Source organism: Hylobates moloch, unplaced genomic scaffold (genome assembly GCF_009828535.3).
Source record: "Hylobates moloch isolate HMO894 unplaced genomic scaffold, HMol_V3 SCAFFOLD_18, whole genome shotgun sequence".
NCBI lineage: Eukaryota > Metazoa > Chordata > Mammalia > Primates > Hylobatidae > Hylobates > Hylobates moloch.
Window position 1 is genome coordinate 29,743,571 of NW_026652293.1, and position 27,953 is coordinate 29,771,523.

A 27,953-nucleotide genomic window follows, 5' to 3' on the forward strand; every position below is an offset into this window, starting at 1 on the left:
TTGGTGCACTCTCAGGGTTCAAACCGACACAAGAGCCTTACAATTCTGACAGTTCATCTGTGTGTTTATCCATGCTCCAATCCCCTGTCAGTTGGTCCAGCCTCGAATGCCTGCCCACATCAGTATGTGCCCCATGAGTCATAACACAAATCCATCTACTAGCTCTAGGATCCCCACTGTATGAAGGGACTGTCACAGACACAGACACGCCTGACAGCCAGTACAATGCCTCAGCCCAACCTTACCTGGTAGCCTCATAGACAGCCATGTCACCACCTTCCATGTGAATCAAGACCTATGTCCTGAAATATGCAATGACTTTGCAACCAGCGTTCATTTGAATGATCTACTAGGTAAAAAATGGCAGTCTTATGGGTCAAAGGAAGGAAATAAAGCCTTATTAACTTCATTTTAAAATAGAAGAAAAAATACATAGTCTACTATTTATCAAAAAGTCCCATCACCACCTCCCACTTTGCTGGTAATCTGCAGTGGCAGTGTTGTCCTGAGTCATCTAGGTGAATTCAAGGATGGAAGCAATGCAGTTGGCCTAATTCACCATGATTCAAGAAAAAAAAAAATTGTTCACTAGGGTCCAGAAACTTCTTGCTTGTTTCTCATATAGCATATAGATGACTTTGGTATACCAGAATTTGTAAACTCCAATGGTCCTACTTTAGTGAGATAAAAAACAAACTTTCATTCTCTTCCTTGTTGCTTTCAAGTAATGTTCAGGCCTCTTTTGTGTCAGGTATCATAGCTAGAGTTGACATACCTAGAGTTTTGACAAAATAGCCAAAGACAATAAGCAGAAAGCATTTTCTGCAAAATAAAGACATTATGCAAAAAACAATAAAATATTATTTTATTTTTTTCGAGATGGAGTCTTGCTCTGTCACCCAGGCTGGAGTGCAATGGCACAATCTCAGCTCACTGCATCCTCTGCCTCCTGGGTTCAAGCAATTCTCTTGCCTCAGCCTCCCGAGTAGCTAGGATTACAGGTGCCTGCTACTACGCCTGGCTAATTTTTCTATTTTTAGTGGAAATGGGGTTTCACTATGTTGGCCAGGCTAGTCTCGAACTCCTGACCTTGTGATTTGCCTGTCTCGGCCTCCCAAAGTGCTGGGATTACAGGCATGAGCCACTGTACCCGGCCAATAAAATATTATTTTAAAAAAGAAAAATGGAAAAATTAAGAGCCTAACATTATTGAAGGCAGTGGACGGTGGGGTGGGATTTTGGGTAGAGGCTGTTCCCCATTTAACTTCCCATTGAATTCCATCCATTTAATAAAACTGGTTGCACAAAAGATTGAGAGAGGACTTCAAGCCTTTCTTGATAGACCATACACCTCTGTCCTACTCTACCTCTCCATTCCCATCAGTCACACAATACAGGGTAGGGAAATGGAACATACCTCCTATTCTCTGTCATCAGTACCTTGAAAATGAGGGTTTAGACTAATAACCAGGCAATCTCCAAGGTCAGTTCCAGACCAGCTCTAAAATTAAATTACCTTAAGGCTTCAGAGAACTAAAAACCATTCTTTCATCAAATGGTTGGAAGTCCCTGGGACAGTGGATTGTTATTCCCCAAAACCAAAACCTAAGATCTAGCCTATCAACAAATCTGTGTGTCATCTCAAGGGCAAAAATTGATCAATCCAAATCTCAATTTAGAGATTGCAACATCTGTTGCAAAAGATTCTTTAATCTTGCAGCCATAAAAAAGAATGAATTCATGTCCTTTGTGGGGACTTGGATGAAGCTGGAAGCCATCATTCTCAGCAAACTAACACAGGAACAGAAAACAAAACACCACATGTTCTCACTCATAAGTGGAAGTTGAACAATGAGAACACATGGACACAGGGAGGGGAACATCACACACCAGGGCCTGTCAGGGGCTCGGGGGGAAGGAAAGGGAGAGCATTAGGACAAATACCTAATGTATGTGGGGCTTAAAACCTAGATGACAGGCTGGGTGCGGTGGCTCACGCCTGTAATCCCAGCACTTTGGAAGGCCGAGGCGGGCGGATCACAAGGTCAGGAGTTCAAGACCAGCCTGACCAACATGGTGAAACCTCGTCTCTTCTAAAAATACAAAAATTAGCCGATTATGGTGGTGTGCGCCTGTAATCCCAGCAACTCAGGAGGCTGAGGCAGGAGAATCGCTTGAACCCGGGAGGCAGAGGTTGCAGTGAGCCAAGATCACACCACTGCACTCCAGCATGGGCGACAGAGTGAGACTCTGTCAAAAAAAAACAAACCTAGATGACAGGTTGATAGGTGCAGCAAACCACCATGGGACATGTATAACTATGTAACAAACCTGCGCATTCTGCACATGTATCCCAGAACTTAAAGTCAAATTAAAAAAAAAAAAAGATTCTTGAAACCTGCTTTCTGTCCATTTTTCTGAGACACAGGAAGACGTCATGTGAGATCCCATATTTATGATGCTATACAGATGCTCCTGGAATAATACTACAAAGTTGAAATCCAACCATTATGTTTCCCTCAGAGACTGGATCCAGTGCTACCAACTCAACAAAGCTACTATCATCAGCCTGCAATTCCTTTCTTCCCATAAAACTACTCAACATAATTGAAGTGGCTAGTGGTGCAGTAAGGCTTTTTGTGGGACTTAAATGGGTGGGCAATTTCCTATTACTTTGTCAGGTCTGAGCAGGTTGAGGGTAGGAGTGGGAAGAGGGATTAGAACTTAAAATCAGTCTGGTCACAGCCACTAGTATACTCCCATGCAATACGAGAAGGCTTGGTCTGGCAGGCAAAACACCATGTCTGATATACAGCGGTCCAGTCAGCAACAGCAAAAACAAACAAAATGACGTGTCATTGCACAATATAACATCAGAAAATTGTGAGGCAGACACTCCTAGGAAGGTCAGGAATGCAGATCATAAGCTTTAACGAAGTCTGTCAACAGATTGTAGAACCCAGACTTCAAGCTGGAATTTGGGCTTGAAGAATGAGGAAGGGGCTGATGAAAAGGTGGGTAAACAAGAACCAAGACAGTCAGAGGTTGGTTATTTAAAAGAGAGTACAAGGGACAGCGTATTAGAACAAAGCAAACATTGAAACATTCCAATCAGGGCTAAAAGGCAGGGTCAGGCCAGCAGCAGCGAGGAAAATAAATCAGAGGCAACCTGCACATATGATTGATTTAGTGATCTAGTGGCTCTAGCTGGGGATAGAAGGGATCCTGGATAAAGAAAACCAGACTAGGCCTAACCTGGATATTTATTAGATTGATCAGAATCTTCAGACAATAGGATAATATGAAAATCAAGGAATCTTTCACATTAAATTTCATCACTTGCTCCACTCTAAATAGACTGATTATACGGAAAGATGGGCTCTCTAGAACATTCCTTGGAGGACTCTGTAAGGTGGGCATGGAGATGAAGATGGAGTTAAAGTCCAAGTCTATGACCTGGAGCAATTTTGGAACAAGCCTTGATGTAGGACTGTAGATGGGACTACAATATAGTTTCAAGGATGCTTACTCAGTCTGGACCAGTAGTATTTAAATGGTAAAAATGAATTTAAAAACATTGTTCAGGGTAAGTTACATCAACACATGTGAAGGAAACACACTGGGTGAACCCTATTACCTCCTGAGCTACTGACCCCACAGTGAATGTGTTAAATGACTAGGCTGCCCTGCCTCTGAAATATTGGTACCATTGTCAGATATCACAGCTCACGGTACCCAAGACTGGGCAACCAACATATGTGATGAATAAGACAGCTAAAGTCTTTATAATTCAACTAAATGAGAGTATGGATGTTATAGCTCTTCCTATTCTAGATTTTTGTACACTTCGTTCCTGTGGCCAAACCTAAGGGAGTTTATAGCCTTGAAAAACACTCAATACATACATCAAAACAGAAGAAGGTATTTAAATGACTTTGAACATACCATGAAGTAACTCATTCACAACGTGACCAAGTCTACAAATGATGAGTAAGCCATAGGAAAGCAACTGAAAATGACTTATAAGAAAAGCAATTGAAAAAAAGTATTCAAGTAGTTCCTATAAGCTTCAGAAACAAGTATTAGGAGGTAACAAAATGGCGGCATCTCTTAAAACTATGTTGGATAATGTCATATTAAGTGTTAACTATATTAGAGTGCTGTCTTTAAGTTGTAGCATTTCAAAATAATGTGTAATAATTTTGGCAATGAGATCAGAAATTTACTTTTTGTATCAAAGTATTTTTGTGTGTTCCAAGGCAAGGTACTGGTGCAAATATTTCAGATGAGACAGATTTTTGTTTTGTATTGCTGCTAAAGGTTCTCTCAAGTTCACTCAAACATAGCATGGTTGTTCTATTTTAGGTATTGTATCAAAGTATAGGAAAACAGAAATCATTTCCTGTTTCTAAAAGGGAAGAGAATTAATGCAGGAAATTCTTTACAAAGGTGACCAAGGAATTGAGTCCTAAACAGGGAAGAGTGAATAAGCCAGGGATTAGCAACAGCTGGAAGCCACTACCACTCTTAGACCAAAGAGAGAAAAGGAAAAAGGAGTGTTACAGAATGCAAGGGCTGAGCCCACCAGGGTGTGCTGGTCAATGTTTAACAAATTGGTTCTCTGTCAGTGGAAAGCCAGGATTTGGCCTATTTTAAGTCATCAATGTGATATTGATGGAGTTGGAAAAACATAAACATGGAGTTGAAAAAAATAAACAAAATTGTCCCTCATGAACTGATGTGAGCTGGCTCACACACTAGGACGGAATCATTTGACAGAAGCTGTAGCCATGGCAGGAAGCTGACAGCAGCAGAGAAGGAGGGGAAAATACCCTGGCTTCTCCAAGCTGCCTCTCATCACGCACTACTGCCTGCAATTAGGTCAACCCAGACAGAAAGATGCCCAACCAAGAGAAATGCAACCTGCAGGGACCAGCCCCACTACAACTCACACAGAGTACAGTGGGGAAGGGAGAGAACTGGGATACTTGGAATCCTACTGATATTTTCAATATACTCAATTAGATTAACTTAGCAATGTAGGGTTGAAATGCATGATACCTACATCTGCAGATGAAGTACCAGCACGCAACTAAAAGTTCAAATTTGGCCTCAGCATACAAAACTAATGATGGTTTTTAACCTTTGAGTAAATATTTAGCAGGAGTGGGCACTGAGGTACCTGGATTGAATATCTCATGATTTTACAACATGCATTTAAGAGGCATTTTGTGCAATACAAGAAGAAATTAAAATGATTAAAATTCCACTAATCACATTTCAAATTTCAAATTAAACGCTCACCATGCATTCAATTCATTCAGGAACCATTCCTCTGTGCAAACTGTTCCAAACACTTGGCATATAGTAGTGGACAAGATGGGCAAAATCTCTGCCCTTGAGGAAACTGCACACTAGTAGAAAAGCAAGATGATAAAAATAAATAAGCAAACCATGTAAAATATTAGAAAATAATAAGCACAATAGGGAGAAATAAGCAATGGAATGGGGATAGTGAGTGATTAGGGCCTTTACAATTTTTAAAAGGTTGGGAGGGAAAGGCCTCACTGATAAGGTATCATCTAAGCAAAGACTTGAAAGAAATGAGGAGTAAGCCATGGGGGTTTGGGGCGGGAGCAGGGGAAAGTGCCCTGGGTGGAAGTTGCTCAATGTATTGTAAGAACAGCAAAAAGACTGCAGCAGTCAGGAAAGAGGCACTACAGATTATGTAGGCCATTGTAAGGTTTCCAGCTTTTTACCATACATGTAAATTTGTAATTGGGAGCTACTGGAGAATTTTGAGCAAAGGACTGGATCACTCTGGCTGCTGTGTTTGAAATAGACTGTAGAGGTCCAACAATGAAAGCAGGGAGGCCAATTAGGAGGCTACTAGAATAGTTCAAGCTCTAGAGAATGATGTGGCTCAGGGTGGTAGAAGTAAAGGTAGCAAGAATTGGTCAGATCCTGGATGTATTTAAAACGTAGGTACAGTAGGATTTGCCGAAGGATTGGATGAAAGATGTGAGAGAAAGACCAGAAGTTCAGGGATGACTAAAATTTTGGGCCTGAGAGATGACAACTCTGAGTAGAACAGTTTTTGGGGGAAAGATCAGGTTTTGTTTTTGAACATGATAAGTTTGAGATGTCAGATATTTACAAGAGATTGCATCAAATTGGATAGAACATTATCCTGTGTTCAGATAGAGGCCTGGGCTGGAGATATAAATTTGGGAGTTGTCAATACATAGATGGAGTTAAGGTCATGAAAATGCATCAGATGCCTAATGTTTGTGGATTGAGCCTGGCAACCTTTGTCAACTGAGGTTATGTGAAGAAACATTAAGACAAAGCCCTAAGGCACCCATTGTATGTGATGGATTAACTTCCTTCCTATGCACCTAGAACTAGTTATTTTCCTTGGAAAAAGTTGAGAAAATATTCTCTGGAATCGTTTTTTGTGTCCTTGGTTCAGATGAGAAACCATGGTTGAAAAGGACTGATAGGGAGTTTGAGATAGTCAGGACAATGAGGGGGGCACAGAAAGGAAACTGAGAAGTGGCCCTTGAGATGGGAAGAAAGCCAGGAGAGCGCGAGCCTTGGAGAGTAAGTGGAGTGATCAAGAGTGTCAAACGCTGATGATGGGTCCCATGAAGTGAGAACTGAGAATTTATGGGCAGATTTGGCTACACAGAGGTCTAGGGACCTTGACAAGTGCTGTTTCAGAGGATGGTAATTGGACTGGGCTTACGAGAGAAGAGGAAAAATGAGTATTTTCAGGTATAGTTAGATAGTGATTCAAAGTGGGTCCAAAACTACCTGTCAATCATTTCTCAAGTGTCTGATTCAATCAGATTGAATAGTATTTTCAGTAGACTTAGCTTTTAAGAAAATTATACCTATTTTCAAGAATTTATCTGTAAATCAGTTTTTTTTTCAATGGGGGACAACCAAACAAAACTTTAAAATATATTAGATATTATGGCTCCAACTCACATCTACAAATCTAGATTTCAAATATTTGTGTTCATAAACAGCTTTGTTAATGTTACTGGTTAACTTGAAAATAAGTAGTTATTAGAAACCTAAACTTGTGAAATAAATTCATGCTAAAATAGAACTTGTAGCTTTAACATATTGAACTTTTACTTAAGTTTCATTTGCAGAATATTTAAAAATCACTGACACAATCCAGTCATTTCTATTGTTTTAAACTTCCTTTTAAACACATATGTAATGTGTTTAAACCACTTGAAAGTTGGTGGCTGACAGTATAAAATATACATTCCATAGTCCTCATGATCCACTAGTCTGTTCAAATAATTTGTACAAATCACATAAATTCTCTGAAACCTGGTTTCTTTTTCTGTAGAACAGGAATCATAATACTGGAAGCATGCATTAAAAATGCTTTACGAGTCTAGCAAGTACAGTCTCTCATTAGTGATAGTAAGTGACATATTAACCCTGGACTAACTAGACCAATTAGAAAATGTGAGATGTTGGCTGGCTTAGGCAGATGGCCCAGCTGACTCAGGTGAATGGAACAAAAAAGAATCTAAAATAATAGAAAGTGGAAATATAATGTGTAGAGCTCCTATCAAGGACTTTTTGGCATCCTCGCTGTCAAGCCGCTGCTCTCCTGGAAGCTTTTGGGGGCCACAGGCATGATGTCATATCTGAAAGAGCAGCCTCCACACAGGCACTGTGTCATACACACCTTCACTTACATGGCTTCAGCTCTTTTCCACTTAGATCGTCCAAGAGCTTTAGTGATTGGAACATGGATACTTGAGATTCTGTGGACTCCTTCATTTTTCACTTTCAAGGCTTTCTGAAAACAGCTGCAGAAATACCAAGACCTTTGGAAAAGGCTGATCTTACTACATTTTCAGCCAGACTGCAAGCTGAGAGAAGTGGAAATATTACCAGCCTGTTTTCCTGAAATCCCTGTCAGAGCTGCTCCAGCAATTTCTTGGCTTTCCATATGACCTCAAAACAGGACAATCTCATTTTCTATCCATCTGCTTTTTCAGCTTTACTTCTAGCCTTACATTTAAGTATGCAATTAAGTCAGGCACAATAGCCCCACGGTCCCACTAGTACCCAGATCTGCAAATCTGAGTTATGATGACCATAGAACATATAAATCAGATGGTAAACTCAAATCACAAATCCTCTACCCAATGGTTCAACTCCAAGAAATCCATTACCAGCAACATTCTGCAGTATATTTTCAGACAAGCTAAAAGACAAATGCTTTATGTTGAAATGATCTTTAGCAAGGGTTGTGACTAGGGTTGGCAAATGTCAAGAATTTCAGTTAATATTATCTCATGGCTAGAGATTTCAAATCCAGAATAACATAGAGGAAGGATTGAAAGAAAAAATGGTTATCAATGTTTAATGTAAAGAATATGGGTCAAGAACTTCAAACTAATCTTTCATTCACTCAGTCTGGTATTAGCAGATTCAGGAAGCTGTTGTAAACAAGCAGCTCTGCACAGCCCACTCCTGCCTGTGTGGAACTACACACACTAGCCACAGTTCAGCACACCGCACTCTCCTGGGGACTGCTGCATCCAAGAACTCATGCAGCCAGTCCTCTTGGAAATAAAAGTTAACCTTTCCCTTCCCAAGAGACATAAAATTCTCTCTGATAGCCCCTCACTCAGAGCTGTTTTCTGGGCAAATGTCCACAGCAACACCCATTCAGAAAATCAGAAATCAGGTTGCCAAGGAAATGAGAAGTTAAAGAGACAATATTGAGAAAACAGGCCATGTTGTGCCATGCCTTAGCAGCCCTTCACAATTTCTAGGAGACTGATTTAAATTTGGTTCAGGCCCAAGACACAAATATATTTTTTCAAACGGACAGAGTAATCCTGGGAAGTCCAATCCAAAGAACACTAAAGGGTCAAGGTCAACTTAAAGTCCATTCCAAGGGTCCTCTGATCAGTCTGGACTGCATCCAACTTCTGGTGCCTGTCTCAATTCTAACTCAAAGCAGGTGCTCAGCTCCAGAACAACACTTTACTGCCTGAAACAGGAAGGCCTACAGGTAGTGTAGGCACCACGCAAGTGTATTCTGGTAAGTAGTGAGCCTTCGCTTTTGGTTTTATTCTGGTTCAACTGTCCACCCTCAGGATTGGAGCAGAGCTAGACCAGCTTCTCATCCTCCCTTCATGTCCCTTCCATCAGTAGGCACTTGTGACCAAAAAAAAAAAAAAAAAGTAATCTAGAATGCCACTTCACCATGTCAGATAGCATGAACTTAAGAAAGAAAGAGAGTAAGGAGGGGAGGAATGATTGAAGGAAAGAAAAGAGAGGGAGGAAAGAAGCAAGGAAGGAAGACAGGTCTATTTTTGAAAGCAAGATAAAAGAACTAGGGGACCAAATCATTTTCAGCTTCCAGGTAAAACATGCCTTCCACCAACCTAAGACGTTCAGAAACAGGCAAATGGCATACTTTTAGGACTCTGGCTTTCCTATGGCCTTCTAGGACTGTTAGGATTTACTTTGTTCTGTTGTGTATATTTGATACATTAAAAATTTCTGACTGGGCATGGTGGCTCACGCCTGTAATCCCAGCACTTTGGAAGGCCGAGGTGGGCAGATCACAAGGTCAGGAAACTGAGACCATCCTGGCTAATACGGTGAAATCCCATCTCTACTAAAAATACAAAAAATTAGCCGGGCATGGTGGCACACGCCTGTAGTCCCAGCTACTCGGGAGGCTGGGGCAGAAGAATTGCTTGAACCTGGGAGGCAGAGGTTGCAGTGAACTGAGATCATGCCACTGCACTCCAGCCTGGGCAACAGAGCGAGACCCCATCTCAAAAAAAAAAATTATTTTTATCTCCCTGCTAGCATTTTTTGCTTTTTAAAAACAATTATCATATAGTTAAATGGACTTTTGGGGCAGATGATTCTATGAATTTTAATGCATATAGATGTGTGTAAACACCACCGCCATCAGGATCCAGAACAGTTCCATGACCCCAAGAAACTTCCTGTTGCTACCCCTTTATAGTCACTGCTCCCATCCTAGCTGTAACCACTGATCTGTTCTTCATAAATAGATTGTTGTTTGTTCCATATTCCCAAACTCATAATGCTATTGTTTATAGAGTGAGAGTTAAGCATCTTGTCACTATAGTTGTTTTAACTAATTACAGCAAAATGTATTCAAAATAAAATGTAAATTTATGTTAACAGCACGAAACTATAAAAGGTGAACTACCTGAACCACGACTTTTAATTCCACCCAAAGTCAACCTGGGACTGGGCAACCTGGAGAACTCAATCCTGTTTACAAAGGTCTGGACCTTCTCTCCTTCCCCAGAGAAGCTTCATTCACCTGCTCCCGAATACCCTTTAATCAGCCTCATTTTCAGAACTGATGATGTATATGGTTCATCTAGTCGTGACCCACTGCTCCCCATTGGGAATGGACTGCACTCTCTCCTGTGCACTAGCCACTTCTGGATCCTCCAAGTAATTTGTTCACTAGGGCCAACCTCCAGCCTTCAGCCCCAAGCCTTAGGAATGGCCATGAGGCCAATACACTTTCTCATTCCAACCTCGTCCCTAGCAAGTGGCAAGTTCTGAAGATACTACATTCCTCAGCTTGCAATACAATAATCTGAAATATCTTCATATATGTATCTGCCACATATATGACTTTATAGAAAATATAAGATATTAAGAACTCAAAAAGTCTATTACACAGGATGTAATAATAAATATTAAAATATATATTATGATTCTCATATTCATATATACATAAATATATGTTACCAGATTCAATAAATAAGATTAGATCACCATAGAAATGATAATACATTTTGAACATTCACTGAAGCGGCCCTTTATGTTGAATCATTAAGAGTTGAATAGTCTATTTCTCATAAAATTATATGATCTGAGCATTTTTCTTAATGCTTGACTTTAAGGCCATTAAAATTCAACATTATTAAATTAACATTAGTTATGTATATTTCAGGTTTATAAATCCAAAATGCACACGTTTCCAGTGTCATCAAATTTCTCAGGTCCTCCAATTAAATTGAGTTCTATGTAAAAATATGGCTTACTAATGTTTAAGATATAATTGAGGTTTATATACCTATTCCCTCTCTCAACATTACTATCTTCTTTAACTATTATCCAATTAATTACTCTCCTAAAGATAGAATTATGGGAAAATCCCTTTTGTATTATTTGTTTGCATAAGCTTAACAACTTTTTTGTTCCTCAATTACTGGGCTCTTATCAATTACATAAACCAATAATATGAAACTCTTTTTTATTGCAATCCTTTTTAGAACAAACCAGGAAACAAAGGAACAGCTTATTTTTTCATAGATCTCTTTCCTTCCTCCTTAACTCACAATTGCGACACGATAGAGCTGTTACTTCAGGGCATGTTTCTGATAGCGTAACACTCACTAACCCAGAAGTAGAAATCCATCACTCCTCTCTCTGATATATTAGCATGTTAACCTCTAGTTGGCAATGACCCAAAAAGGGGCTCCAATCCAAATGTTTTCTATACAAACTGAGCATCCAATATTAAAAGAATCTGCATCTATGACAAATAACCAAGTCATGTTCATTTTATTCAGTTTTTATGATGAAATGCAGATTTTTCATTATGAGGCAAATCCCTACATTCAAAAACCTAAATAGAATAATCCTTAAAAAATAATGTTTGCTGGTTAAAGCACTAACAATTTTTAAAAATTATTTCTGCCTTTGAATTAAGTATATTTTCATTTGGGCAACAATGGGATACATTTTCATTCACTTTTAGTTCAGTAGTTTCTCTCAAACAGGCAGTGTAGCCTCCATCGCTTAGATGATCTCTTTTGATAATCAGCTAAAGATACAGCATGTTAGTGCTACACTTTCAGGGAAAGATCATTTAATAAATATTGATACCTATATTGTTAGCCTGAATCTCCCTCCTCCCTTCACCTCCCCACCCCATCGAATTCTTCCTTTTTCCCTTTCTTTAAGACTTCATGAAAAGATAAATAATGATAATGCTACCTATTCGTGATTACAACTACAAAACTTAACATTCTTTTAAAATCTGCATCTACTTCTTTCAAAGCTGAGAATTCTGCCTGGAAAACTGCTCATATAAACATACATACAACATTTTGCAAATAATTCCAGGGGTTCAAAACATCTCTAAAATCCATCCATAGGTGTAGAAAGTGTCTGTGGTCCCCCAGAGTAAACACTGCTCCACAAACCAATTCCCACACAGCCACCCATTCAACTCCCACCTAACCCAAGGCTTGCTACCTCATCAGCCCTTCCTTCAGTCAATACTACTGAGCCCAAATTAACTTGTGGCTCCTCATGAAGCCTTTCCAAGCTCCTTCAACTCATGTGAGTTTCAAACTTTTCTAACTTCCTCATAGACACAGAGTCAAGTCTTAGGACTTAGCCTTCAATTTCCCTCTAGATGATTCATACAGGTCAATTAGGCCCTTAAACCCAACCGGTAAACCCCTGAAAGCAGATATGATGTACCTTACATCTCTGCAGTTTCCCCCACAGCACTTGGCACAGTGCCAGAAGCTGAATCAATGTTTTTTATTGCATAATCAACCCATCTAGCTGCTCATCTTCTGGGTAGCCTCTGTCCCACCACCCCTACTTGCCCCACAAGGATGGGGCCAGGAATCACAACTTTATGAGTTGTATCTATGTTATGCAGTGATCAGGAGCTATCACTCACTTTTTTATTTATCCACTCAGCAGACATTTATTAAGTTCCTACTATATGTCAAGCACTAAGGTAGGTACTGGAAATACAAAAGAGACAGAAATGTAAGCAAATTATTGATGATGTGTTACATGCAATAACAGAGTTACATATAAAGCAGCAATAGAAAGGAGTAGAAAGGAGCAACCATCTGTCTAGAGATGTTAGTGAAGTCATAGTGGAGAACAGGGTGCTTGAAATAGATGCTAAAAAAAATTGGTATGAATTTAAGCAAATGACCCAGGATGGGAAATGCATCCAGGAGAGAAACAGCAAATGCAAAGACACAAATGCATGAAGATAAAATGTTTCTTATCCTCTCCTCACCTTCTCTGGTCAGCCCTGGCATGAGTCTCCATTTCAGTAAGGCCAATTCACTTCACCTTTAGGATTATTTACATGAACTAAGAAAAGGGAATTTATTTTTTTAATTTACTAAGATGCGCTGCCTAGCAAATATGAATTTCAAAATACTAAATAAATTTAGTATTGTGGGTTTGGAAATCCAATCCAAATCCAAATTATGGGTTTGGAAAGAAATACATGTGGCTGACTCAACATTCATTTTATTGGGTTACATATTTTTATAGAGAATATTTTTTAATACAATTTTAATTTTAATGATCTGTCTGCCTTTAAGGAATAAAATAACATCAAGAAAAATTGCTGTATAGTTATTTATTCAATGTTTCCATTCCTGTATCATTTACTGCTCCAAGTGAATTTCAGTTTCTCTGTCTGCTGGCTTTGTAAACCTCTCTTTGGACTTTAATAACTATGGAATCACTTTTACTGTGAAGTTTAATATCCTGCTTTAAAATCCAAATATGATTCATATATTGCATGTTCAATATTTCTAAAGCAAAATGGTCTGCTTGGGAATTTTTTTAAAATGACTTTTCTCCAGAATACTTAAAAACATGCCTTCCAATATCTGGAAAGGGGACTTATTTAAATACATGCATAATACTGTTTTCCTGCCTTTGATTTTAAGAAGACAAATTAATATTACTGCTGAACTAATTTTAAGAAATACTAATGGTATTAAAATGCATCAATAGTCTGGTTAAAAAAAAAATTGAAAAAATGTCAAGAACAAATGGTTGCAGAGGCGTCAGTCTTGGCACTTAATACTTTTTCAGAGACCTGAGCCTGTAATTGCTTTTAAAGACATGAAAGTCCTTGCTGTCTCTCTCTCTCTCTCTTCAGTAGATCCAGAGATTTCATTTTGAGAGCCTGGAAGATGCTCCAAAATTTATAATAAAGACATAAAGCCTCACTGATGGTGCTATATAAAAGGTGTTTTTACTGTTGTTAATCTCAGATACACATAAGCAAGCAAAAATTTCCCAAGGAAGCAATTTAAAACTATTTAGAGCGGTTTCATGAATCTCTGAGTTCAGATCTTGGCATCTTTGTAGCCAGTGGAGTTCTGGGACCACAAAGTTGAACACAGTAAGAGAATGAAGCCCTGGATCCTCATATTAGAATGGTGAGATAATGATAATCAGGATAATATATTACACTTGTATTGTGCTTTATAATTGTAAGAATTCTTTCCCAAGATTCATCTCATGTGATCATCCTAAACCACCAACAGAAATAACAAGCCTAGCTTTCAGAAGCAGCACGTCCAAGGGCATATGGCCAGCTAGTGGCAAGACTAGAATCAAAACCCAGATCTTGCTGACACAAAATACCTTTTCCATTACACTAGATATAGAATGACCGATCAATCTCTCTACCCATTCTTCCCTCACTTCGTTTTCCATTTCTTAAAAGAATCATTGATTTTTTAAAATATACAGTATTTCAGGATCCTCAGACCTTCATTTTAAGTTTCCAGTTTTAAAAATTTATTCACTGGCCCAGTATCGAGTTCCTCTTTATTCAAAGTTAGCCTTACTGGAAGAAGGGCAGTCCAAAGCAAATAAAGATGTTTTGCATTCACTTCTCTTTGTTCCCTTTTACATCATTGTTGAAGCACATACTGAATACCTCTCTCAACCAGCAAAAGTTTCTTCCCAGTCATTTGTTGAGCCTTGCTTCTCTGAGAAAGCACTATAATTGGTTTCTTTTTCGGGTTTCCACAGAAAATCTCCCAAAAAGATCTCAGGGAGCATAAAATGCATGCAGCAAGGCCTAAGTGATACTGTATATCTAAGATAATAAGACTCTAATACCAATCTCAAGAATGCATTATTAAATAAAAGTTTTTCAGTTCTTTCAACGCTATACAAAAGAGCCCTGAGAAAACAAGCAAAGGAATAATTTTTCCTGAATTCCCAATTACTGAACAAGCACTAGACTTCTTCTATTAATTAATTTGTTCGTTTATAGGTTCAACATGAAACCTACCTGCCAGCAGTGTTCTAGGTCTCGGGGATTCAGTGGTGACAAGATAAAGTTTCTGCCTTGCAGAGCTTACATTCTAGAAGGAAAGTAAGACAGACAATATATCCAAAAGCCAATAATACCAGATATTGTTAAATATAATGAAAAAAATAAAAAGGTAATAGGATAGCACATAATGGCGATGACAGACAGAGAGGAAGCAGGAAAACCAATTGGGATGTGATTATGTTAGCCTAGGTAAGAGATGAACTTATGTTAGGGAAACGGAGTTATAATCAGCATGTGCTGATGGATTGATGTCAAGCTTGAAGAAGAGAAAAACCAAAAGTTATTCCAAGGTTTGTGCTTGGGCAAATGGATAGCTAATGATGCCAACAGCTAAAATGGAGAAGTCTTTGGGAGAAAAAAGGTAGCGGTGAGGACATCAAGCATTCTCTTTATTGCCAAGTCAAGGTTTGAGATGCCACTGAGGCGGAGATGTTTTTTTTTTTAATTGCATATACAAGTCTGATGCTCAGGGGGGAAGGCAGGGCTAAAGATACAAATTTGAGAGTCATCTCAAATACAGATGGTATTTAAAGTCATGGGACCAGAGGAATTCACCTAGGTATATGCGTAATCAGAAGGGATTTAAATCGTGGCTAGTCACATGTTAGCTAACTTGGGCAAAGTCATTAAGCTTTCTACAACCTTTCTATGCATGGTTAATATATATCTGAACATGCTAGGAAATCTGTATAGCACTACAGAGTGTTGTCATCCAGTGCCCAATAAATCCAACACCACAGGAAGTGAGAAATAGTAAAACTAGGAATAAAAATCAAAATTTCCTATCAGGATAATGAAATTCCCAGTTATCTTAGAAGACAAAAAAAACATATTGTCAGCAAATTCTCTGGAAGAAAGTGCCACTGAGGGAAATGAAGATGGGGTGCACCTACCTCTGACCAACTGAAAAGAGAAAATATTTTTATTAATAAATGCAGCAACTAAAAATAATACACAAGACTGTAAATGGTGATTATTTCCAGGGGTTGAGTTTATCAGGAATGATTACTTTAATATCTGAACTTGCATCATGAACATATATTACTTTTATAATTAGAAAAAGAAAGTGACACAAAAGGGCAATAAAATAAGGAGGAATGACTTCTGAAAATAATGTGGAGTTGGCATGACATACATAACTAATGAAAAAAATAGCAACCCATGAACTATTTTCAAGATGCTCCAGTGTGAGACTTGGAATTATCAATGGATTACTAATACTGGTCTAGTTAGTGACTCGTGCTAAACTCTCTAAACTAATATGTGTTGATAACGTAAAAAGAAAAATATGAATTGAATAAATATTTTTGCAAGGTGCTGGGGATTTTAAATGTAATTATTCTAGAAACTACAATGGTCCCACGTATTTATCTATCACAGACTTGGAACTAATGAATAGGTAAACATTATTTTTTCCAATTGGATTCATCAATATTTGTTAACTGTTGAAAAGAATTTTCAAAAGCAGCAGACAAGCTAAAGAATACAAAATTACTGTATTACCACATGCTAGGTCTGTAGGAAACAGGATTATTATCTGATCATATACTTGCCATGCTTTGACTTATCTATAGCTGCTTACCTTATTATGTTATAGATATATCCCATTTAACCTATAATCCTAGGTTTTATTACACATTAGAGCTGCTTCTAGAGAAAATGTTTAATGTACCATAATCTTTTTGAAACTATAACTGTAGTTTTTAATATTACATACAGTAACATTTAAAGTAATTGTATGTAACATTAAAAGCTCAATATTAAAAGGTCTTGTAGAAAACTGTAGTCTTTGCCATATTTGTAAAGGAAGAACCTCCTCTGATTATATAAACCCAAAGTCTTAAAATGTGAGAAATACCTTTTACATTCTATGTAAATCACTGAACTTAGAGTAGAATTCCTTAGTCTCCCAAATCCCAGGCTGGTACCTCTAATTGTAATTCAAGGTATTTACCACAAGATGGCACTGCTGATCCTATTCATAACCAGGTTGTTGCGTTTCCTTTCCGTGTTTCACACTAAGCTTAAGAATCTTTGTTATTAGCAAAATTAAAGTTCTTGAGTTAAAGAACTTTTAAGCATTTTAAACAGGAAAAAAAAGCCAATTTAGAATGTTCTGTACTATATACATTTCTCCAATTTCCATTACTCTAAATCAAGTGGTCAAGATAAAGTTTTAAATATAAAACTATATATAAAAATAAATGTAAATAGAAGATGGCCAAATAAAAACAGCTCCGGTCTGTAGCTCCCAGCAAGATCAATGCAGAAGGTGGATGATCTCTGCATTTCCAACTGAGGTACCTAGCTCATCTCATTGGGACTGGTTAGACAGTGGGTGCAGCCCATGGAGGGTGAGCTGATGCAGGGTGGGGGTGTCCTCTCAACCAGGAAGCACAAGGAGTCGGGGAACTCCTTCCCCTAGCCAAGCGAAGCTGTGAGGGACTGTGCCATGAGGGACGGTGCACTCTGGCCCAGACACTACGCTTTTCCCATGGTCTTCACAACCCACAGACCAGGAGATTCCCTCGGGTCCCTACACCACCAGGGCCCTGGGTTTCAAGCACAAAACTGGGCAGCCATTTGAGCAGACACCAAGCTAGCTGCAGAAGTTTTTTTCATACCCCAGTGGCGCCTGGAACACCAGTGAGACAGAACGGTTCACTCCCCTGGAAAGGGGGCCGAAGCCAGGGAGGCAAGTGGTCTAGCTCAGTGGATCCCACCCCCATGAAGCCCAGAAAGCTAAGATCCACTGGCATAAAATTCTTGCTGCCAGCACAGCAGTCTGAAGTCGACCTAGGATGCTCGAGCTTGGTGGAAGGAGGGGCAGCAGAGAGGCCTGTTAGAAGGAAAGCTAACAAACAGAAAGGAATGGCATAAACATCAACAAATGTCCACACAAAAACCCCATCCAAAGTCACCAGCATCAAAGACCAAAACTAGATAAATCCACGAAGATGAGGAAAAACCAGCACAAAAAAGGCTAAAAGTTCCAAAAACCGGAATGCCTCTTCTCCTCCAGAGGATCACAACTCCTCGCCAGCAAGGGAACAAAACTGAATGGAGAATGAGTTTGATGAATTGACAGAAGTAGGCTTCAGAAGGTGGGTAATAACAAACTCCTCCAAGCTAAAGGAACATGTTCTAACCCAATGCAAGGAAGGTTAAGAACCTTGAAAAAAGGTTAGAGGAATTGCTAACTAGAATAACCAGTTTAGAGAAGAACATAAATGACCTGATGGAGCTGAAAAACACAGCACGAGAACTTCGTGAAGCATACACAAGTATCAATAGCCGAATTGATCAAGCAGAAGAAAGGATATAGAGAGTGAAGGTCAACTTAATGAAATAAAGTGTGAAGACAAGATTAGAGAAAACAGAATGAAAAGGAACAGACAAAGCCTCCAAGAAATATGGGACTATGTGAAAAGGCCAAACCTACATTTGATTGCTGTACCTGAAAGTGACGGGGAGAATGGAACCAAGTTGGAAAACACTCTGCAAGATATTATCCAGGAGAACTTCCCCAATCTAGCAAGGCAGGCCAACATTCAAATTCAGGAAATACAGAGAACACCACAAAGATACTCCCTGAGAAGAGCAACCCCAAGACACATAATCATCACATTCACCAAGGTTGAAATGAAGGAAAAAATGTTAAGGGCAACCAGAAAGAAAGGTTGGGTTACCCACAAAGGGAAACCCATCAGACTAACAGTGGATCTCTTGGCAGAAACTCTACAAGCCAGAAGAGAGTGGGGACCAATATTCAACATTCTTAAAGAAAAGAACTTTCAACCCAGAATTTCATATCCAGCCAAACTAAGCTTCATAAGCGAGAAATAATATCCTTTACAGACAATCAAATGCTGAGAGATTTTGTCACCACCAGGCCTCCCTTACAAGAGCTCCTGAAGGAAGCACTAAATATGGAAAAACCAGTACCTGCCACTGCAAAAACACACCAAATTGTAAAGACCATCAACACTATGAAGAAACTGCATCAACTAATGGGCAAAATAACCACCTAGCATCATTATGACAGAATCAAATTCACACATAACAATATTAACCATAAATGTAAACGGGCTAAATGCCCCAATTAAAAGACACAGACTAGCAAATTGGATAGAGTCAAGACCCATCAGTGTCTTGTATTCAGGAGACCCATCTCACATGCAGAGCCACACATAGGCTCAAAACAAACGGATGGAGAAATATTTACCAAGCAAATGCAAAGCAAAAGAAAAAAGTAAGGGTTGCAATCCTAGTCTCTGATAAAACAGACTTTAAACCAACAAAGATCAAAAAAGACAAAGAAGGACATTACATTATAATAAAGGGATCAATGCAACAAGAAGGGCTAACTATCCTAAACATATATGCACCCAATACAGGAGCACCTGGATTTATAAAGCAAGTTATCAGAGACCTACAAAAGAAACTTAGACTCCCACACAATAATAGTGGGAGTCTAAGTTTAACACCCCACTGTCAATATTAGACAGATCAATGAGACAGAAAATTAGCAAGTATATTCAGGACTTGAACTCATCTCTGTACCAAGCACATCTAATAGACGTCTACAGAACTCTGCACCCCAAATCAACAGAATATACATTCTTCTCAGCACTTCATCACACTTACTCCAAAACTGACCACATAATTCAAAGTAAAACACTCCTCAGCAAATGCAAAAGAACAGAAATCGTTAAAAACAGTCTCTCAGACCACAGTGCAATCAAATTAGAACTCAGGATTAAGAAACTCACTCAAAACCGCACAACTACAAGGAAACTGAACAACCTGCTCCTGAACGACTATTGGTACATAACAAAATGAAGGCAGAAATAAAGATGTTCTTTGAAATCAATGAGAACAAAGACAATGTACCAGAATCTCTGGGACACATTTAAAGCAATGTGTAGAGGGAAATTAATAGCACTAAATGCCCACAGGAGAAAGCGGGAAAGATCTAAAATTGACACACTAACATCACAATTAAAAGAACTAGAGAAGCAGGAGCAAACAAATTCAAAAGCTAGCAGAAAACAAGAAATAACTAAGATCAGAGCAGAACTCAAGGAGATAGAGACAGAAAAAACCCTTCAAAAAAAATCAATGAATCCAGGAGCTGGTTTTTGAAAAGATTAACAAAATAAATAGACCACTAGCCAGACTATTAAAAAAGAAAAGAGAGAAGAATCAAATAGACACAATAGAAAATGATAAAGGGGATATCATCACTGATCCCACAGAAATACAACCATCAGAGAATACTATAAATACCTCTATGCAAATAAACTAGAAAATCTAGAATAAATTCCTGGACACATACACCATCCCAAGACTAAACCAGGAAGAAGTCGAATCCCTGAATAGAACAGTAACAAGTTCTTCAATTGAGGCAGTAATTAATAGTCTACCAACCAAAAAAAGCCCAGGACCAGACAGATTCACAGCCAAATTCTACCAGAGGTTCATAGAGGAGCTGGTACCATTACGTCTGAAACTATTCCAAACAATAGAAAGAGAGGGACTCCTCCCTAACTCATTTTATGAGGCCGGCATCATCCTGATACCAAAGCCTGGCAGAGACACAACAAAAAAAGAAAATTTCAGGCCAGTATCTTTGATGAACATCGATGTGAAAATCCTCAATAAAATACTGGCAAACCGAATCCAGCAGCACATCAAAACACTTATCCACCATGATCAAGTCAGCTTCATCCCTGGGATGCAAGGCTGGTTCAACATATGCAAATCAATAAGCGTAATCCATCACATAAACAGAACCAATGACAAAAACCACATGATTATCTCAATAGATGCAGAAAAGGCCATTGATAAAACTCAACACACCTTCATGCTAAAAGCTCTCAATAAACTAGGTTTTGACTGAATGTATCTCAAAATAATAAGAGCTATTTATGACAAACCCACAGCCAATATCATACTGAATGGGCAAAAGCTGAAAGCATTCCCTTTGAAAATAGGCACAAGACAAGGATGCCCTCTCTCACCACTCCTATTCAACATAGTGTTGGAAGTTCTGGCCAGTGCAATCAGGAAAGAGAAAGAAATAAAGGGTATTCAAATAGGAATAGAGGAAATTGTCTCTGTTTGCAGATGACATGATTGTATATTTAGAAAACCCCATAGTCTCAGCCCAAAATCTCCTTAAGCTGATAAGCAACTTCAGCAAAGTCTCAGGATACAAAATCAACGTGCAAAAATCACGAGCATTCCTATATACCAATAATAGGCAAAGAGCCAAATCATGAGTGAACTCCCATTCACAATTGCTATAAAGAGAATAAAATACCTAGGAATTCAACTTACAAGGGATGTGAAGGACATCTTCAAGGAGAACTACAAACCACTGCTCAAGGAAATAAGAGAGGACACAAACAAATGGAAAAACATTCCATGCTGAGGGATAGGAAGAATCAATATCATGAAAATGGCCATACTGCCCAAAATAATTTATAGATTCAATGCTATCCCTAACAAGCTACCATTGATTTTCTTCACAGAATCAGAAAAAAACTACTTTAAATGCCGTATGGAACCAAAAAAGAGCCTGTATAGCCAAGACAATCCTAAGCAAAAAGAACAAAGCTGGAGGCATCACGCTACCTGACTTCAAAGTGTACTGCAAGGCTATAGTAACCACAACAGCATGGTACTGGTACCAAAACAGATATATAGACCAATGGAACAGAACAGAGGCCTCAGAAATGATGCCACACAAGCAATGGGGAAAGGATTCCCTATTTAATAAATGGTGCTGGGAAAACTGGCTAGCCATATGCAGAAAACTGAAACTGGGCCCCTTCCTTACACCTTATACAAAAATTAACTCAAGATGGATTAAAGACTTAAACATAAGACCTAAAACATAAAAACCCTAGAAGAAAACCTAGGCAATACCATTCAGGACATAGGCATGGGAAAAGACTTCATGACTAAAACACCAAAAGCAATGGCAACAAAAGCCAAAATCGACAAATGGAATCTAATTAAACTAAAGAGCTTCTGGACAGCAAAAGAAACTATCATTGGAGTGAACAAGCAACCTACGGAATGGGAGAAAATTTTTGCAGTCTATCCGTCTGATAAAGGGCTACTATCCAGAATGTACAGAAAGTTAAACAAATTTACAAGAAAAAAACAAACAACCCCATCAAAAAGTGGGCAAATGATATGAACAGACACTTCTCAAAAGAAGACATTTATGCGGCCAACAAACATGAAAAAAAAAGCTCATCATCACTGGTCATTAGAGAAATGCAAATCAAAACCACAATGAGATACCATCTCACACCAGTTAGAATGGCAATCATTAAAAAGTCAGGAAACAACACATGCTGGTGAGGATCTGGAGAAATAGGAACACTTTTACACTGTTAGTGAGAGTGTAAATTAGTTAAACCATTGTGGAAGACAGTGTGGTGATTCCTCAAGGCCCTAGAACCAGAAATACCATTTGACCCAGAAATCCCATTACTGGATATATACTCAAAGGATTATAAATTATTCTACTGTAAAGACACATGCACACATATGTTCACTGCAGCACTGTTCACAATAGCAAAGACTTGGAACCAACCTAAATGCCCATCAGTGATACACCGGATAAAGAAAATGTGGCACATATATACCATGGAATACTACGCAGCCATAAAAAAGGATGTGTTAATGTCCTTTGCAGGGACATGGATGAAACTGGAAACCATCATTCTCAGCAAACTAACACAGGACCAGAAAACCGAACGCTGCATGTTCTCCCTCATAAGTGACAGTTGAACAATGAGAACACATGGACACAGGGAGGGGAACATCACACATGGGGGCCTGTCAGGGGTGGGGGGGGCAACGGGAGGGATAGCATAAGGAGAAATACCTAATGTAGATGATGGGTTGATAGGTGCAGGAAACCACCACGGCACATGTATACCTATGTAACAAACCTGCATGTTTGCACATGTATCCCAGAACTTAAAGTATAATAAAAATAAATAATAAATGTAAATATAAAAATACTTAAATCAAAGACTGGTGTGCTTTCAGATGTGAATTATAACTTAGGTAGAAATTTAAAAGGCTCTACAAGGGAAAGACTAATTTTAGGCTCTGCTGAAGCAACCTGCGCCTCACATCTCAAAGGCATCTGCAGGAGGAGCCAGGAACAAATGATGGGCTTAGCCTTTCCTCCCTCTGATATGCTTAGGACCTATATATAAATGCTCTTCCATCCACTTTGGTACTCACGTCTCCTGGTCTTTCCACTTAAAAGCTGGAGGTGTTAATATGGCAAATGCCCAGCCCCCGCGGCTTCAGTAACTATTTTGGGCTTGTAAAAGGGGACTAACAGTGACAGTAAAAGGTCTTTGCCTTACCCTTGGAAAGGCTGTTTTCTGCCCCTTCTGTCACCCCTTCTGGCAGGTAACCAGCCAGTGTGAGACTGGATCTTCAAAGAAGCTAACCAGACCTCTCTGAAAGCAAAAGCCTTAGGAAATAGACTCATTCTTTCAAACATCACAACTTTTTTAAAAAAAGGAATCTTGCTTAGAAGAACCTTGCACTTAAGTGAGCCATGATCACACCACTGCACTCCAGCCTGGCGACAGAGGAAGACCCTGTCTCGGGAAAAAAAAAAAATCTTGGTGTCAAAAAAAAGAGACAAGTAGCTCAACTCACCAGCAACAAAACACAAGTGAGAGAGAAACATTCTTAAAGTTAGTATGTGTTGGCCATTCACCAATTCATTCATATATTCAATTATAGTGCCTACTTTTTAGTAATAGACAATGTTAGTAATACAGAAGTAATATTTTTAACGTTGCTGATACATCAACAAAAAGTGATATAAACTCAAGTTCTCTTTGGAAGTAAGTCTGATATAAATCAATAAAAAACTCACTGATTATGGTATCATGATAGGGAAGAATATAAATCTATGGAAAGTGGGAAAATAATTCAAAAGAAGGCACTTTGGTCTTTGGTGCACCAATCTATTCCACAGAAAGCTAACTATTTCATTGCCTAGGAGGTTACACACAGGTGCACATATTCTTTTATTTGTATGAGGAAAAGCAAATAGACATTATAGATGTTTTACAAGAAAACAAACTGCACAGTGTCCCTCAAATTATTAATCCTCCAACCCCCAAATTCCACCTCATCCACATCTGCTTTAATAGTTTCATCTTGATATTTTAAATAAGGACTATGAGTCCTCAACAGAATGATGAATTACACATGGAAGTATAATTTTATCACATCAGAAAAAAGCCTTCCAGTTTAAAAGGCTATGTTATCAAGAACCTCTGTTCAGACCTTCATTCTGAGGGTGCCCTGCTCTCCAGGCATCCCCACCACACAGACTGGATTCAAGTCCCAGCTCTCCGCCTCACTACCTACGTGACAACCTTGCTTCCCTCACCCCTAAAATGGAGATAACACCTAACTCATGGTGATGTGACACTGACCAGGGAAGATACATGTGTAAAATGCTCACAACACCCCTAATTTGAGGGATACTGTGCAGTTTGTTTGCACATAATAAAGGCTCAATACATAGCAACCATTAACACTTCCACAAGGCTTTATGTAAACCCTCTCTGGTAAACCCCATCGGGTAACCTCAGCTTACTTGGATTAAGACACAAAGCAACCTTTAAGGGATGTCAGCTCCCTAGGAAAAAGGACTTGAAAATAACGTGAAATTGAGGATTAGTAAATATCCTGAATGACAGAATCAGAATCCAAAAGGTCTTCACAGAACAGCATGATGGGCCAAATTAAACCCAGGTAATTTGGCCCAAGGGGGACAGCCTCCCCTTTGGAGTTTCTAGTCTGAAGCTAACTTCTGCCACCTGGCAAGGAAAGGAGGTGTAGCGGTGGGCAGCGGGCTCAGGTGAAGCTTCAGTAGAAAAAAAAAGGAGTGATCTCGTCTTCCAAGTAAATCCAAAATTGATCAAATATTTAGTGAGAGAAGATGTGGCTTTTACCTAGGATGGCACACAACTGAGGAAAATATTAATTCCTACTGCAAAAATATGATTTGGAATAAGCAAATCTGAGGTTCTGTTGGAGCCTTTGAGAATGAAAGAGGGTACCATTAATTATGCCAGGACAATAGGTAAAAACTAGGGCTACCCTGGGCACAATGGGACATATAATCACACTATTTATACACATGCTGAAAGCTCTACACATCTGAGTTGATGAAATGTTCAATGAATCAATAATTTGCTGATATTGCTTTAAAAATATTTGGGATTGCTAAGTGCTTATTATATGCCCTTTTCTGTCCTTTACATATATTAACTCATTTAATACTCACAAAAAAATCCAAAAATATTATAAAATACTGCAAATTTGAAATATGCTTATATTACAGATGAGGAAACTGACGCATAGAGAAGTAACTTGCCCTTGGTTACTCTTCAGCTTATCTGCAGGCTTATACTGACTAAACAGAGACTCCAGAGCCAGAGGCCCCTGGGCTGTGTATTTCATCACTATGAGACACAGCCCAGGGGCCTCTGGCTCTGGAGTCTCTGTGACACATCCTCATCGATCTAACCACTTCAGGCTGCATTACAATGCAGTGAAGTGCATTCTGCTAACCAAGAACAGGGTAGTTCTACTTGCCCCTGTTTCAGTTAGAACATAGCTAGGGACATTGTTTTTGATTCCAGGTCCCAATTTTTCATACAAACTAGGTTCACTGAACCGTGTTCAGTGTGGCAAGGAAATGTGAGACTGTGATACATATGGATGAGTGGAAAGAAATGGAAATGCTTCGTTTAGGGAAGAAAAGACTTGATAGGGCATGAGAATGGCTCAACTATGTAGGTGGCATAGGGAAGAAAAGTGAGACATGTTCTATTCAGCAGCTTTCAAACTCTTTTGACCATTGAAATACAGTGCACATACAGAGTTAATTATATAATTAAATAAACATAAAATAAAGACAAAGGTTTCATGAAAACTTTACTACTTGTGATATTCTCTGATATTTTCTATTTTGTTCTACTCTCATTCTGTTCTATTAGTTCTTCTTCTCCTTTTATTTATTTATTATTATTTGTTTTTAGAGACAGAGTCTCTGTCACCCAGGCTGGAGTGCAGCAGTGCAATCACAGCTTATTGCAACCTTGACCTCCTGGGCTCAAGCCGTCCTCCCACGTCAGCCTCCTGAGTAGTTGGGACAACAGGTACACATCACCATGCCAAGCTAATTTTTAAATTATTCTGTAGAGACCTGTGCTCGTTACGTTGCCGAGGCTGGTCTCAAACTCCTGGGCTCAAGCGACCCTCCTGACTCAGCCTTTCGAAGCACTGGGATCACAGGCATAAGCCACCACATCTGGCCTTTTTCTTCTCTTTTAATGATGGTCATAACCAATTAAAATTATTTCACAACCCTGAATTTCAGCCTGAAATTTAAAAAATACTGCTCTTTATGGTCCCCAAAAAAGAAACTAAAGAGCAGAGGATAGGCATTACAGGAGAGTATATTTTAGCTCAACATAAACAGTAACTAAATAACAGCCACAGCTGTTCAAAATTGTAAGGGGTACTGCAGGACACAGAAGTTTCCTAAGAGTTGCAGGTGATGTAGGTATCCCATCATGGGCTGTGACTAGATTGGAAAGAATTTAAGTATTAGTTAAATGGCTGAAATAAAGGAATCCTCAGGTTCTTTCCAAATCTGAGGTTCCATTATTCTAAATCATATTTTTGTAATAGTGATAACACTTTTTCTTCAACAATGTCCATTTTCCAAAAGACTTAGATATGTTCCAAGATACCAAAAGAGAGAAAAAAAAAAAGTAGGTTAGTAGGTAGGAAGGAAAGAAGGGAGGGAGGGAGGGAGGACGGAAAGAAGGAAGGAAGGAGGGAAAGAAGAAAACAGAGAAAGAAAACCATACAGAATTGAAATGTTTCCTAAGTAAATTAAAGGGTTTTGCCTTCAAAATAAAGTCTAAAGCTCTACTTTTCCCATCCCAACCAAAATGTAAACTGGGTTCATCCAGAGTGCAAGATTCCTGGGTGCCCTGTGTAAGTAAAAGAAGAAAAAGAGGCATCTGAAAATCACTCCAGGCTCTATGATTGGCTCTGATGGTTTCCTTTTGGATCATTCTGGATGATCAGATCAGAAGAGCTGAGACTGGCTCATAAATTGATGTGTAAAATAGCTTTCAGCAGGGTTTGATCAATTCCTTTTGACAGGTATACACATTGCAACAATCTTCAAAGGCAACTTCTGGGACAGCCTCCTAATTCCTTTTGAAGATACTACCAAGAAAGAAAAGACAGAAAATATGAAGAGAAATCTAAATAAAGACAGAATGATTGAAAGGGGGGCATTAACACAAATCCTAAAGGATGCAATTGATAGATTAAAGATTAAAGATTCTATTAGACCACTATCCACCAACAACCATGCAACCTATCATTTCTGTGGGCTCACTACCAGTACATAATGCACTCCTGGCTCCAGGTATCTTATTTAATTCTCAAAGCCATCTTCATAACCAAATGCTAACTCCACTGGCAGAAGACCAGGGGTTATTCTCTGAGGAAAACTGATATTTCAGTAATGATCTCAGCAGAGCTTCCTAAAAGAGATAGAAAAGTCCAAACTGGGGCAAATGATCCATCAAGGCTGCCAAGAGTTCTCTGGATGCTTTCCACCAAACTCAGCTTCCTTCCAAGGTCTCAGAGTAAAAGGGTTGCATGGACTACAAGAGCCACA

At 38.9% G+C, this 27,953-nt stretch overlaps 1 protein-coding gene across 4 annotated transcripts in view; it reads right to left on the bottom strand.

Moving 5' to 3' along the window:
* Positions 1-27,953, bottom strand: part of RGL1 (ral guanine nucleotide dissociation stimulator like 1) — a 283,782-nt gene that overhangs the window by 224,276 nt on the left and 31,553 nt on the right. The window contains exon 1 of one of the 4 annotated variants that reach the window (XM_058430931.1): positions 15,137-15,287. The exons of the other annotated variants lie outside the window; for them this stretch is intronic. The gene's annotated coding sequence lies outside the window, so the exon portion shown is untranslated. Of the gene's footprint in view, positions 1-15,136; positions 15,288-27,953 lie in introns of those variants that run through there. 4 annotated transcript variants of the gene reach the window in all.